This window comes from Drosophila mauritiana, chromosome 2R, assembly GCF_004382145.1.
Source record: "Drosophila mauritiana strain mau12 chromosome 2R, ASM438214v1, whole genome shotgun sequence".
Taxonomy (NCBI): Eukaryota; Metazoa; Arthropoda; class Insecta; order Diptera; family Drosophilidae; genus Drosophila; species Drosophila mauritiana.
Genome location: NC_046668.1, coordinates 11,503,399 through 11,516,345, shown reverse-complemented (window position 1 = coordinate 11,516,345; position 12,947 = coordinate 11,503,399).

Here is a 12,947-nt window from a genome sequence, read left to right as displayed (position 1 = left end):
ATGGAAATCAATTAATTCGGATTGCCAGTGATTTTAATTGAAATTCGTATTCTACGGCCAAAAACTAAAGCCCAAAACCAAAATGCGTACAGAGACCGAAAACGAAAACGGTTCGGTCGATTCCGAAATGGAAACTGAATTAACTGGCGGGCGCACAAGGAGTCTTTTCAATGACCGAGTCAATTATTGTCGATGCTGATGCGATTTTTGCGGCTGCCCCCTCTGCCGACATAAATTGGCATTGGTTGCAAAATTAACAATTTCATTTGATAAATCAAAGGTTGCCCGCCCGGCTGGACGGCAGATGGAATTGCTCACTCAGTCACACAGGCGCTGCCACAGCCACAGTCGCATTTGCAGACGCAGATGCAGTTGCAGTTGCAGCTGCAGCTGCAGTCGCATTTGCAGTTGGAGCTGCAATGCCAGTTGCACGCATCAATGGGCATTGGCAACCTTTTGTGTGTCCATATTCAACATGACACGAACACCCACGCATCGGGGAGCATTCATTATGCATTGTTGCTTTCGCACACCCAAACTCCCAACCAAGCCAACCAGCACACACCACCCACCCATCTACATCCACACACATTCGAATTTGCATAATTGCATCTGTCATTGGCATTGGCTTGCTGGCTACAATTGCATTGACCATCGGCCACCCACTTTGGAGCCCACTGCAAATTCGAGCCATTTTACTTTGTGTTCAATATGTTCAACATGCTACATTTTGTTTGCTTTGCTATGCAAAGTATGTCGAGCAAGTTCCCCAAATCGATTTCATCTGCAAAACTGCGGAACTCAAATGGATTTAATAATTAGCTCCTCTAAAACAAAACAATTGACTTGTAATGCACTTTTTAACAGAAACTTTCACTAATATACATATATGATATATCCTATCAAATATAATAAAACCATTTGTGCATCACAAATCATTTTATTTCGTGCTGTTAAATAGTCAATAAATTTTATATAAAATAAATGTCATCAACAATAATTTGTTCAGTGAAACAATAGTGTGCAATATTTATATAAATTTCTTATATGCTGGTAATTTCTATTAAATGGCAATTATTTTCCATTAGCTGTCAACACATATTCAATTTATTGACCAATTTCTCCATTAGCCATTTTTGGAGCATCCAAAGTCAGGAATGGAAATATTTGGCAATTGGCGAGCTTGGCTGACATTATTGTAAGTGCATTCGGGGTCCCAGGACTATTTTATTTGTTTTTACACTCTCGACATGGCAAACACAATTTGCCGCAGACGGTCAATGGCTGGAAAATCTCGCACTCGACTAAAATACATATCAGAGAAAATGACGATAACATTTTAAAATCATAGCAGGTAAATATTGACCGACGAACATCGATTTCAGTCGGATGTATCTATATATATAGATAGCTAGATTTACTGACAGACTGGCTGTTTGGGGAAGCCAGTGAGCAGGGAAGTGAGGGGCGTGCTTTTAATCAAAAGGCCGAATGGGCCAAAAATGTTGGCAAATATAGAAGCAACCAGATTGAGTGCACAGATTCCCACTATGATGCAGTCAGTTGCCATTAAAGCCGATCGAAGATTGACTCATTTTTCGCCTTCAATCGATATTTGTGGTTCGGGCTGAGTCATGGGTTCTTCGAGGACTTTTATGGTCCTTACTGGGCTCACATGTGTGTGTGGGTATCTGTGTGTGTGTTTGGTTAATATTGCATGCACTGCATTTACTTTATGCCTTCGCTGTATCCTTAAATGTCCATGAATTTGGTTAGTCACTCTGCAGCCCCTCCCTTCCTCCGCTGAGCTTCGTTCCGCTGCATAAAATTTATTTCGCTTTTATTATCATTTCGTGCATTGAGTGCACCCCCAGCAACTCACAGCCACCCCCAAATTCCGCACCCCTCGCATTTCTCGAGCGGAAGCAGTGGAGAAAAAATTCAAAGAATCGCCTGCAATTGACCTGCCCTCCGCCGTTGTGCAAAATGCTTTTCCCGGAGCGGATCTAAAAAATGGGTAAAAAATAGTTTTCGCCCCTTGTAAAAATATGTAAAGTTGCAACACGTTCGTTCTGGCCGTGCTTTTTTCCTTTCCTTTAAAAAAATGAAATGGGGAGTCCATATATATATATATGTATATGTCGCCGTAACAATAACAACAAGGACAATGGCAGTGACAACAAGGACAATGCTGCATGAACTACAGCGGGGGTGGGTGGCGGAGGTGTCGGTGGGGATTCCCTGTCTATTTTAGTTGCTGGGGTAATTTTTTCCGTCGTCGTCGCTTTCTTTATGCTTTGCGTTCAAATAATGTCATTTCGTAAATTGCTTCACTTCACTTCGGCCCCATCCCCATCCCCATAACCATTGCCCATCCCCATCCACATGCCCCAACGAAAATAACCATCCCCATCCACAAACCGCACACCCTTGTTGGCATATTTTTTTAGGGCTTCCAGCTGAAACACAAACATATAGCGATACATATCCACATACATATCGAAAGTTCGGTTCGGGTTCTTTTCCTTTTATGTTTTCTGGATTGTTTTTTGTTTTTCTTTAGTTTATTTTTTTCTCCCCCACCACCGTTTTTTTTTTTTATTTTGTCCACCGCCAACAATTGGCCTTTTAGCTCCGGCTGCGGGCTCGGCTCCTCCGCCCAGCTGCTCTTCCGGTTCCTGCGGCTTTTGTTTCATGGCAGCCACTCCTGTTCCCGATCCTCCTGCACTTCCAGCACACGACATAACGTGTGTCCATGTCCTTTTGAAACTTTGCCTTTTGTTTGGCGCGAAAATCAATTAACGCGCTCAATGAGCTTCAAAAACTTTTGCCCCAGCACACACAACAAAGCCAATTTACAGTTAACCAAAATGTAAATGTCCCTTTTGGGGGGAGCGGCCCAGGGTGACGGAGGGGGCGGGAAACACGAAGCAAGTGTCAACTGCTTTGATAAGCTGTTAAATTTAATGTGCTTCAATGTCATAAAAGTCTGTGGCAAGGACAGCAGCTGAGGGAGATTCAAAGGACCATAACACGAAAATAAGTTCGCAACGGCATATGAAGTCATCAGCAGCTAGGAAAAGCCGCCCCCAAAAAGATTTATACAGGAGGGGATTGTTTGGTGGTCTGGGAAAAGTGGCTAAGAGTCTATTCAAAGTGCATGCAAATCGAGGTAAAAGATCGTTAGAGAATTATATCTAGTAACTCCGTTTCATCTGTACAGGATACAATTAACCCCTAATGCTAAGTCCAAGCCTTAATTGTTAAATAAGTAATGTTATTATATTAGTAATGTAAGTAAGTAAGTAATGTTATTATATTATATTACACCATTAATTCCGCTTTCTTACAAATAATACAAGTAATCTATAGCTTTTATAGCTACAATTACTACCAACTAATATGGATGATAACCAGCTGCTTTTCCCCTAAACAATATACGATATTATTCATTTTTTGATAATAATTGATGCCCTTTGAATGAAGTATAGTGCACTGGGGTTGCCATTTTGGTGTCTTATATGAATCCTAAACTTGTCATTCCCTTCACGTTTCACATGAATAAGCTTTGATTTTATGGGTTACAATGATGAAAACGTTGTTTTATACTCTTTTTTATACACGTTTCTGGGTCTTGTGCAACATTTCAGACTTTGCTCCTCTTAAATGGTTAAGCTGAGCTGCCTTTTCTGCACATCCTATACTTTTCCCATTCACCTGCCCGATTCCCACGTGCCTCATCAAAAGCCGAATCAGATGCGGATACTGATACGCACTCGCCGCGATTCACATTCAATTTGAGATCAATGCGCGAACATAATGCGGAGAATCCACTTTCCCGCTTCCCGAAAAGTGGGTGGGGCTGGGGGCATCAATTTTGTATGCCATTATGGCTTCTGTTGGCGGCGCCAAAGCGATTTGTGCTGCCAATTCCCCCAATCGCCCAGGTGATTGCATTCGCACATGTATTTGCGGGCTCCCTAAGTGATTTGTGGGGGGTTGCAAGTTCGGGCAGGTCCTTGCAGGACATACCGCATGCATCCTTGGGGGGTAGAGAAACTACGGACGAAGTGCTCCATGGCCGAAACTTGTCCGACAATTAAAAGTAGCCAGAGTGCAGTGCGGCCAAAACGCAGGGCAATTGACAGACGAGCAGACGGGCAGACAGGCAGGTCCTTTGAAGTGGCCAAGAGACCGCAAACTTTAATTGCATGTCCGGCTCAAAAGTGGGGACAATTGACCAATCAAGCAAGTTTCACAAACTTTGCCAATTGTCTTTGATTTCATAGGCGGCCTGTTTGCCTCGGTTTGCTTGGCTTGAGTGGCGTGTTTGCACAAATTGCGGCTTGTGGAGAACTCAATTGTGCTTCCCATTGCCCATTTTCCATTTCCCATGCCCAGTTGAGTTTCCCACTTTCGGGCTTGGGAATGTCATTTATTGCCCGGCTCTGGAACCACCGGATTTATCTGGCTCCTTCAATCCATTGTCGTTGGCTTTTTCGCACCCCGAAACAGCAGTCAGTTCACCCTGGGCTTGTTGCCAAAAAAAAAGAAAAAAGTTCCCTGCTTTTCGGGTCTTAAAAATTTGGCTTATTGTCGTGCTCGGAGATTGCGTGTTCGCCTGTGTGTTGCGACGGATTTTTGGATTTTTCCACAAACAACAATTATTTTAGATTTGTGTTTTTTCAGGCATGAAATTAATTTCGGCTCTTTGTGGCCAACAAACGATTTGTGTTTGTGCGCCTAGTGAAAACTTTCATTAACTGCCTTTGACCTTAATCAAGTGTTTGGGTGGCGGTGATGTTGGCTTTAACGACCCACTCAAACCCAAGCCCAAATTGCAGCCAGGCAATTTGAGTCTGGGCAGTCAGTCGGAATGAGCATTGAACTTGTGCGCCGGCCATCGATACTGAAAACTGATACATCTCTGGTGTAATGAATGCCACTTCCATAATTTCTGACTTGCCGTTGCCATGCCATCGGAATGCCCGAATCCCGTTTCCATTTCCAATAGCATACCCAATCCCAATCCCAGTCCCAGTTCCATTCCCACTGGAGTGCACTGAGCCGTGGGTTTTGCTTCGTTCCACATGCATGAGTGCATCTTGACTCTCGACATGCCAATTGCAAAATTGTTTTTCGTGCCTCCGCCTCTGCAAAAGGCTCCATCAGGAGCAGGTTCCCATGGCAACCCTTGTGGACCGGCATTAACACAATCAGGACGGATTTGAAGAGCACCGGCCACGATGCGAAGGTGTTATTGATGTACATCTCCATCTGCATCTCTCTATTTTCAACGGCCACTCCATCAGTCCATCGAGGGCATGTCCACCCCGTGGTGCACTGTCAACTGCCAGTAGCCAGTATTCCATGGAGCACTCGGATGTTCCATCTCACCATTTTGCCCGTTGGTGCTCTTCAACTGCTCCCCCCTCGAATGGATCCGCTTGCTCCCGAAATGAATTAAAAATACTCCATGCCGACGAGAATTATGAAGATGGCGCCCGGCAAATTAGTTTAACTGGTAGTCGAAAAGGAAAAAATTTATATATGTATATATATGCTAAATTAATTTCAATGCCAGGCAACTGAAACTGGAACTCAGTTAAAATCCGTTTGACAGTGAATAAAACTGCTCGCGTTGCGTCTGCCAGTCTGGTGGACGCGGAGGTCTGGGTTAAGGGTTTTGGGCCTTGGGTTTGGAGTAGGATTTCAGGAGGATTCGGTTCGGGTTCTGCTTCAACAAAGTGCAATTCATTTGGCGCCACTGCCGACGCCATTGGGCGCCATTTTGTTGCCGCAACTTTGAATGGAATGGGATTACGAGTGCAGCGAGGCAATGAACAAGTTTTTTTCACCCCAAAGCATTTTTTTCCACTACAAGTTCTGGGCAAAAAACTTTCAAGTTTATTCCGAATGGCGATGTTGCAAATTCCAGTGCTGGCCATGACCAATGAATCCACCTAAGTGGGTCCAGTAATGGGCAAAGTTAAGCGTTAACTGCTTAGGTAGACTGGCCAACTGCGGCTCTTAGTTGATGCACTGTTCAAAATTGTGGGGTTGTGTAGTCTTTTTGGTAAACAGTTTTAATTACGGCCAAAGAAAAATTTTATACAACTAGATATAATCCTAGATATAACCATGTTCCAAAGATATTATCCAATACTCCTCTAATATTTTTTTATAATGAGCTGACTAGTCCTATCTACCTTTTAAAGCCTGCCACTCCCATTAGATGGCAACTGTATTTAGTGCAGCTGTAAGAGGTATCTCTGCCTTTTGGCCAACCACTTTGAGCCGAGTTCCATTTCCACTTTGATTGGCCACTTTGAGTGCTCATTGTCGGTGAAAATCAAATTAGAAGCGGGCTCAACGCTGCCTCCTCCTTCCCCTTCTCCCCCTTAGCCATTCGAAGTGGAATCACTTTGAGGTAGCTCAAGCTCACATCTGACTAATTCCAGGCCATTTCCGAAGCTGCACTCTGTCGCTGAGCAGCGTGGTGGCATGGCACATGCATCTCTGTCAGGCAGAACACACCCCCAATCCGGCACTGCGAAATGTAGCGGAAAATATGGCGTTAGTCAGCGCAGACACAGGAAGACGGAGCAGTCCGCAAATGGATTGCCTTCCACGTGGACGGGCGGGCAGCGGAAAGGCCGGGCGGAAAGCGGCCGAAACAGGACAAGTAAGTAGCCAAACTACTGTTTTGGCCTTCCAGAGCAAGGCGCTTACGCAACACGCTCCCCGGAGGCAGACAAAAGTGAGCGGGTTTTGGGACACCCCGAATGTATCCGAAATTAAGTCGTTATCCAGCGCTAAAATATATGCAAATTGTTTTCGGCTCATGTCAGACATAAACTCTTTTTATGGCCAAGTGACATGTAAATCCACCTAACCCACTCCTTCCCCATCTATGGCCACCCCAGTATCCCCCCGGATCCCCTCTCTATTTGTCTGGAAACACTTTCGTCTGCGTCTGGCAAAGAGAATTATTCCAGACCCACTGTGTGTGTGTTCACGTTTATGCACTCTCCGTGTATCCAGAATCAGATAAGCGGAGCACACAGCTCAACCCATTCCCGACTTGGCTTTAAAACCCCCTAAACACTCCAGCACAGAGGCGGCTCCAGTGGGGTACTTTTGGGTTCAAATGATATTAATGATACTTGGAAAAGGAGCTTGAAAACAAATGTAAGCATATCACTTCCATTTCACTAAAAAATGAAAACTCTTCTTAAACTTAAAATCTGTTAGATAATAATGTTAAATAATAATGTTAGATGATAAAAAAGACCTGGGTATATGGTAGTCAAATAGTTAATAAGTTCCAAAAGGCAGGTCTTCCCTTAATTCTCTAATCTCACTCAGCTCAAAACCCCCTTTGAATTGGTTTTCACACTGGCACTGCTTAAGGTCCTTGCAATTTATAGCGGGGGATGAGGAGACTTGCCGCCACACGTTGTAGAATAATTGCGAATCATAAATATGAGGCACGACGTCCTCGACATTATTTAGAGGCAAACAGCGGGCCATAATTCTGCCCCCTCTGCTCCACTTGCCGTTTATGGCCTGTTGATTTCGCAGAGTGCAGCTAACAGTTAATTAAGACATTCAAGCCCTGCACCATCCCACCTCAACCACCCACCAATCGTCCATCCAGCGACTCATTCACGCCGAGCTCTGCTCCGGATCATCGCGTGTCTGCTTCGCGGAGGAGGGGGAACTGGAGCAGGGCGGGAGAAAGACTTTCCATGTTCCATGTTCCATGTACTTCCCACAACCTTCTACAACCGGAAAACCCACGGGGATGGGGCTACAAGCTTCTAATTGAGCGTGCACTGGGCGCTTCTAATTATCGCACGAAGCGAACAGTTTCCCATTTCCCATTTCGATCCTTTGACGCCATTGTTCCCCTTTTCCAGGACCCCCATCCTAACCCTTCATCTTGTTTGTTGTTAGGTTGTTTATGGCAAATGGCCTGCGACATTTGGCGAAAGGTTCAGCCGAAACACGAATTAAGTTGCTAGCGTCTGCGACAAAGTTTAAAGTCGCTCCTGTTTCGATGGGGCGGATTCGGGACTGCGGTTGGGGATCTTACCCCCACTTACCTATACACCCAAACAGCCCACCCATCCGTCCATCCACCCGTGCATCCATCCATCCATCCATCCTAACTTCATTACCCAGCACGGAGCTTGTGTGTGTGTGCAAATTTCCTGTTCTGCTTTTTACGGCGGCACGTAATCAAATTAAGCAATTACAGCCTGGCGTTCCTCCCTTCCGCCCATCGCCCACCTCATCCCCTTGATTACGGGGCAACTTCAAGGGAAAATCACCAGCTGAAGTTGGGCTCTGCAATCATAACGGTAAATGTTGCCCATGCAAATGGAATCGGAGCTGGAGACCCCCAGAAATGTTACCCTGCGCACAAGTGGGAATCAGTCCAACACCAGCCATGCAAGCGAAGGACATCCATATCCTGGCTAATCCACAGCTATGTCTGGTACTCGGTATTCGAAAGGGGAGATGGATGTGAAACTGGGAGGGATGGGGGTGGGGCTGGGACATTCCTCACCTCCCCATCCACCCATCCACTGAATTCAAATGATAATCGTTTGGTTTATGACCAATTAATCAAGTCTCCAGTGCCGCAAAGCCGAAAGGGGAGGACACACTTTCCGTGGACATTATGCGACTTCACAGCCGCTCCCTTAACGGCTCCTAAACAAACATCCTGGACATGACTTTGGCCACTTTCCAATTGGACAAAACCCTCCTGTAAGCGATATATTTACGATTCTTTGGGTTCGTATCGACACACCATGTTGTCAATTAATAATATTGAATGTGAGCCCAAAGTGGAGTGGGTATTCCCGTGTCCTTGGCCTTGGTCATCCCAGTACTCCACCTACTGGGTGTATCCCATCCCTTTCGCTTAATCGCTCGGTCGTAAAGCCCCGAATGTGAATGTTCCTAATTATAACTGACCACGCAGCAGTGCAATTCGCTTGCGTTTGTTTCTGTTTCTGCTGCTGTTTCTCCATTTCCTTTGGAACACCAGGAACAAGAAACAGCTCCCACAGTGACCTAATGAGCCATTTAGCCAATTGGGGTTAATGTCCACACCCGCAGAAAGGAGCGATGAAGGGGGCGTTGGCTTCAGCTGAAGCCAAGTTGAGCGCTACTCCTTGATGAATTTTTGAAGAGGCTTCGAGCGAACTTTCAGCCAGGATAAATATATCAACCCGATTACCGACTCCGAACTTCCTCCTCCTGATTTCCTCGTTTCCTTTATTTGCTGAGCTCGGCTCTTCATTTTCATATTTTCCTTGTTTATGGCCAAACATTTTGGTCACGTTCCGGGGACGTGAGCATTTTTAGGCAACTTTTCGACGTGCTATCGAAGTTGCCCCGGGAGGCGAGGTGGGGAAGAGTGTGGAAAGCATGTCCTGGGGGCCTGGTTAAGTGCATTGTTCCATTGCTGATGACTGCAGCAATCGATGGCTTACAAAAATTACAAGGTAGCAGCAAGTTGTTGACCTATCTCGTGTCTGCTTTTGACGTGAAGTCCGATATCCTTTGGAATATTGTAAGACTGCACTAGGTTTCCTAAACAGTCCAAACCCGCTAAGTCGCCGTCGAGCACAAAACAGTGCAACAAGACAGGAAACAAACAACTCCCAACAATCCACGCAACCGATTGCAACGATTGGACGAATGTTTTGTGGGAGAGCGGACAGTGAAGATGCACTTCGAACGCTTTCGATTTCAATTTGTCATTGGCTTGGGCTCGCAAATAAACTGAGGATCCCCGCCGTGGTACCAAGCACTCCTTTTCACTCTGCCAACCCATCTGACAGCTCATGAAACTGTAATTGGAAGTCCCTGCTGCTGGGTGTCCCTGTCAGTTGGAGGAGGACTCTGCCATCATTGGAGTGCTGCACCAGCACTCCATTTTTGATAAACGAAACCCGCACTGGGATGACAGATTGCACCGAACCGTAGTGATGGTATCCTGCCCGGCACCATGGTGACTCACATATTAATTATTGGCCCACAATATTGAAACAGAAGCCCCAGCAAATACTCTGAGGCAGTTGACAAATCGATTTCTTTCCTTTGCCATGGCCAACGAAAGGACTGACCTGGGACCGCACCCTTGTTGTCCTGGCCCTTGCCTTATTCAAGTTTCAGATTTGATATCCGACTCTCCAGCCAGTTTCTGCATCCCGGACATCCATTGGTGTCAATTAGGCTGTGGAAAGCTTTGTTCGCCTGCAAATTGGCATTTCATTATGGATGCCATCCTGTTGCCATCGCATTGCGCATTCATTGGACTGCTTATCACTGGATGTGGATGGCGGCAGGAGGTGCTGTTCCTCGGGCTTGCGGTGGCATATCGAATATCCTGCATCCTTTATCATACACTCATACACATATTTTCCAATTCATTTCATCGCGAGTTGTGCGGAATCATCTGAAATTCAAATATCACCGCTAAAAAGCGTAGCCATGCCTGAGTCCGCCTGTATCCTGTATCCTGCCTCCTGGTGTTATCCCTCATCCGTGTCATCCTGTCTTTTCTGCCCCTTTACCACCACTTTTCTCACTTTACGATCGAATGCTAATAAAGTCGTCTGCCGTTGGCCGTCGGCGCCAACTTGCATAATTCAATTACATCCGATGCAGACTCATAAAACTAAATCAAAGGAAAACAAAGCGTCACGCTTCATTTACTTTAGTACAACTCCTCGGCGGGGAGAGGTCCTGTGGATACATGCCACGCTCCCCAGGCCAACAAGCCCCCATTTCGAAGTGGAGACACATTGAGCCGGCTAAGAGCAATAAAAGCGTTTGCCAAGAAAGTCTCCTTTGGCTCTTTTTTCCCCTTAGCAAGTATCCTTCGTGTTGCTAGTCTGCTTATCCTCTTTGGCCGCCACCCAAACGCTCGGCTGACAGTTGACGTCCTTTGGATGGCTTTGGCTGGTGTGGTGGTCTCTGGCAGACTCCTGAACTCCAGGCGGCCATCCAGCTCCACTCCCGTCGCCTGGCCATGAAACATGAAAGTTTCCCGTCACTTCCGACGCCCCCGAGGCGCTGCTTTGCATGGGAAGCGGCAAACAATTTCCTCGACTGAAAGTTGGCTGCGACTTTGATTCTAGTTTTGTGGGGGGCAGGGGTCCCCGGCAATAATAATATCGCAGAATGTGATTGTCGTGACTGATTGCACTGGGTTGCTGCGAGAGTTGGCAGCAATTTCTTGCAGTGCACTTAACTTTATTGTGCGCCAGTACGGAGAGCTGAGTTGCCCTTGTGGCGGATTTGAGTTAGTGCCAGGCATCAGGCATAAAGTGTTGGCGCATTATTATCTTTCGGACTTCATAACTTCTGGCCCTAAAGTTCTGATTGGGCGCCGGCGAAGTGCCAAAAGTGCTGGGCAGACGACTTGTCTTTGCTGAAACAACATTTGCCATGCCAATTTGCGGGCCACAGAGGTCGCAGTGCCGCCCCTTCATTATTTTCACATTTATCGAGCTAATTAACAGTCGGGAAATACGTGAGGCAATCGAAGCGGCTGCACCGGAAACGCCTTCATCTCGCAGACAAACGTCAAAACGAAAAGTATTTAAACTGAAAATGCCCCATCACGAGAGAAAACTGGCTGACAGTTCTCAGAAATTTCTCAGAAAACACTTCGACAGGCGTTGAGGAAATGAAATGGCGAAAAGGAGATGCTGGCGTGCTCAAAGGATGTTTGATTTGACAGCCATTCAAGGACTGCAGTTGCACTCGAGTCTGTAGATTGGCGGAATGGTGCACTGACCACTGGTCATTTCTGCTCTCCGCTGGTGTGAATAATGCACAATCCTTTTCGGACGCTCCTCCTCCGTGCTCCAACATATCGGGGCGTAACAATGTCTTGCAAGTGCTGCTGTCTGCCAACTCGCAAAGTGCTTCCTTATTCTCTGATCCTGGCGCCTTCGCAGTCTGCGTCTTTGGTTTCGGTATCCGACTGGGTTTTATGATGGCGCAACAATCTGCAGGCTGTCAGGATTACTTTCATGCGGCAATTTGTTGGCCAGTTGGCAACTTTTGCCACATCCACATTCACAACCATAGTCCGCTGTCCAGAGCAGGGAATCCACCCCGTGCTCCTTTATCCAGCTCCTGCTGGCTTCGCCCTTTCTGGTCACGTGCCCATTTTGTTTACATGCCGCATTAAGGGGATTCCATTCCGTTTAGTTTTCACTCGCTGTGTTTCGTTCGTTTCGTTTTATTGCGATTTGATTCTATTTTCCGTTTGCCACACATTCATTTCGCCATATACCCTCCGCTATATATCCCTGCCACAGATCAACGCATATTTGTTTTTACTCTCGCATTATTATCCTTATCCCTCCCCTTTCTTCTTCTTCCGCCCGATTCCCTGATGGGGTTGGTGTGAACTTTGGCACTCGGCTGCAGCTTTTTCTGCGGCTTATCCTTCGTCCTGCAACTCCTGCAACTATTTAGTGCTTTCCACTTGCGTTCCCACTTCCATTTATTGTACTGTTTTGCGGCTGCTTATTGTGTTCTATATCCGCCCTAGTAGTGCCATTTGTTGCATCGAGGGTTGACTGGCTTAACCTTTCCTTTTCCGCTTCATCCTCGGCTCTGCCAGCACTCATTACTCAAGGAGCGAGCGTGTGGAAAGGGCTGGGCGAGATGGGGTTCGGCTGGCAATGTAGATGTGTTCGCCTCGCTGATAAGTGCACGGTTGGGGGATTAGTGGTCTCTTATCAGTTCGTACTGACGTAGTTTCAACATTCGCCCGCATTCGACGAACAAGAATCGGGGATTTTATCACAGGCAATTTACTTGCTGGCAACTTAATGGCGCCCAACGTGGCACGTGCTCCACGTGCGAACAGCTCGCAATGGATTGTTGAGATTGCGGAATTGAGACGG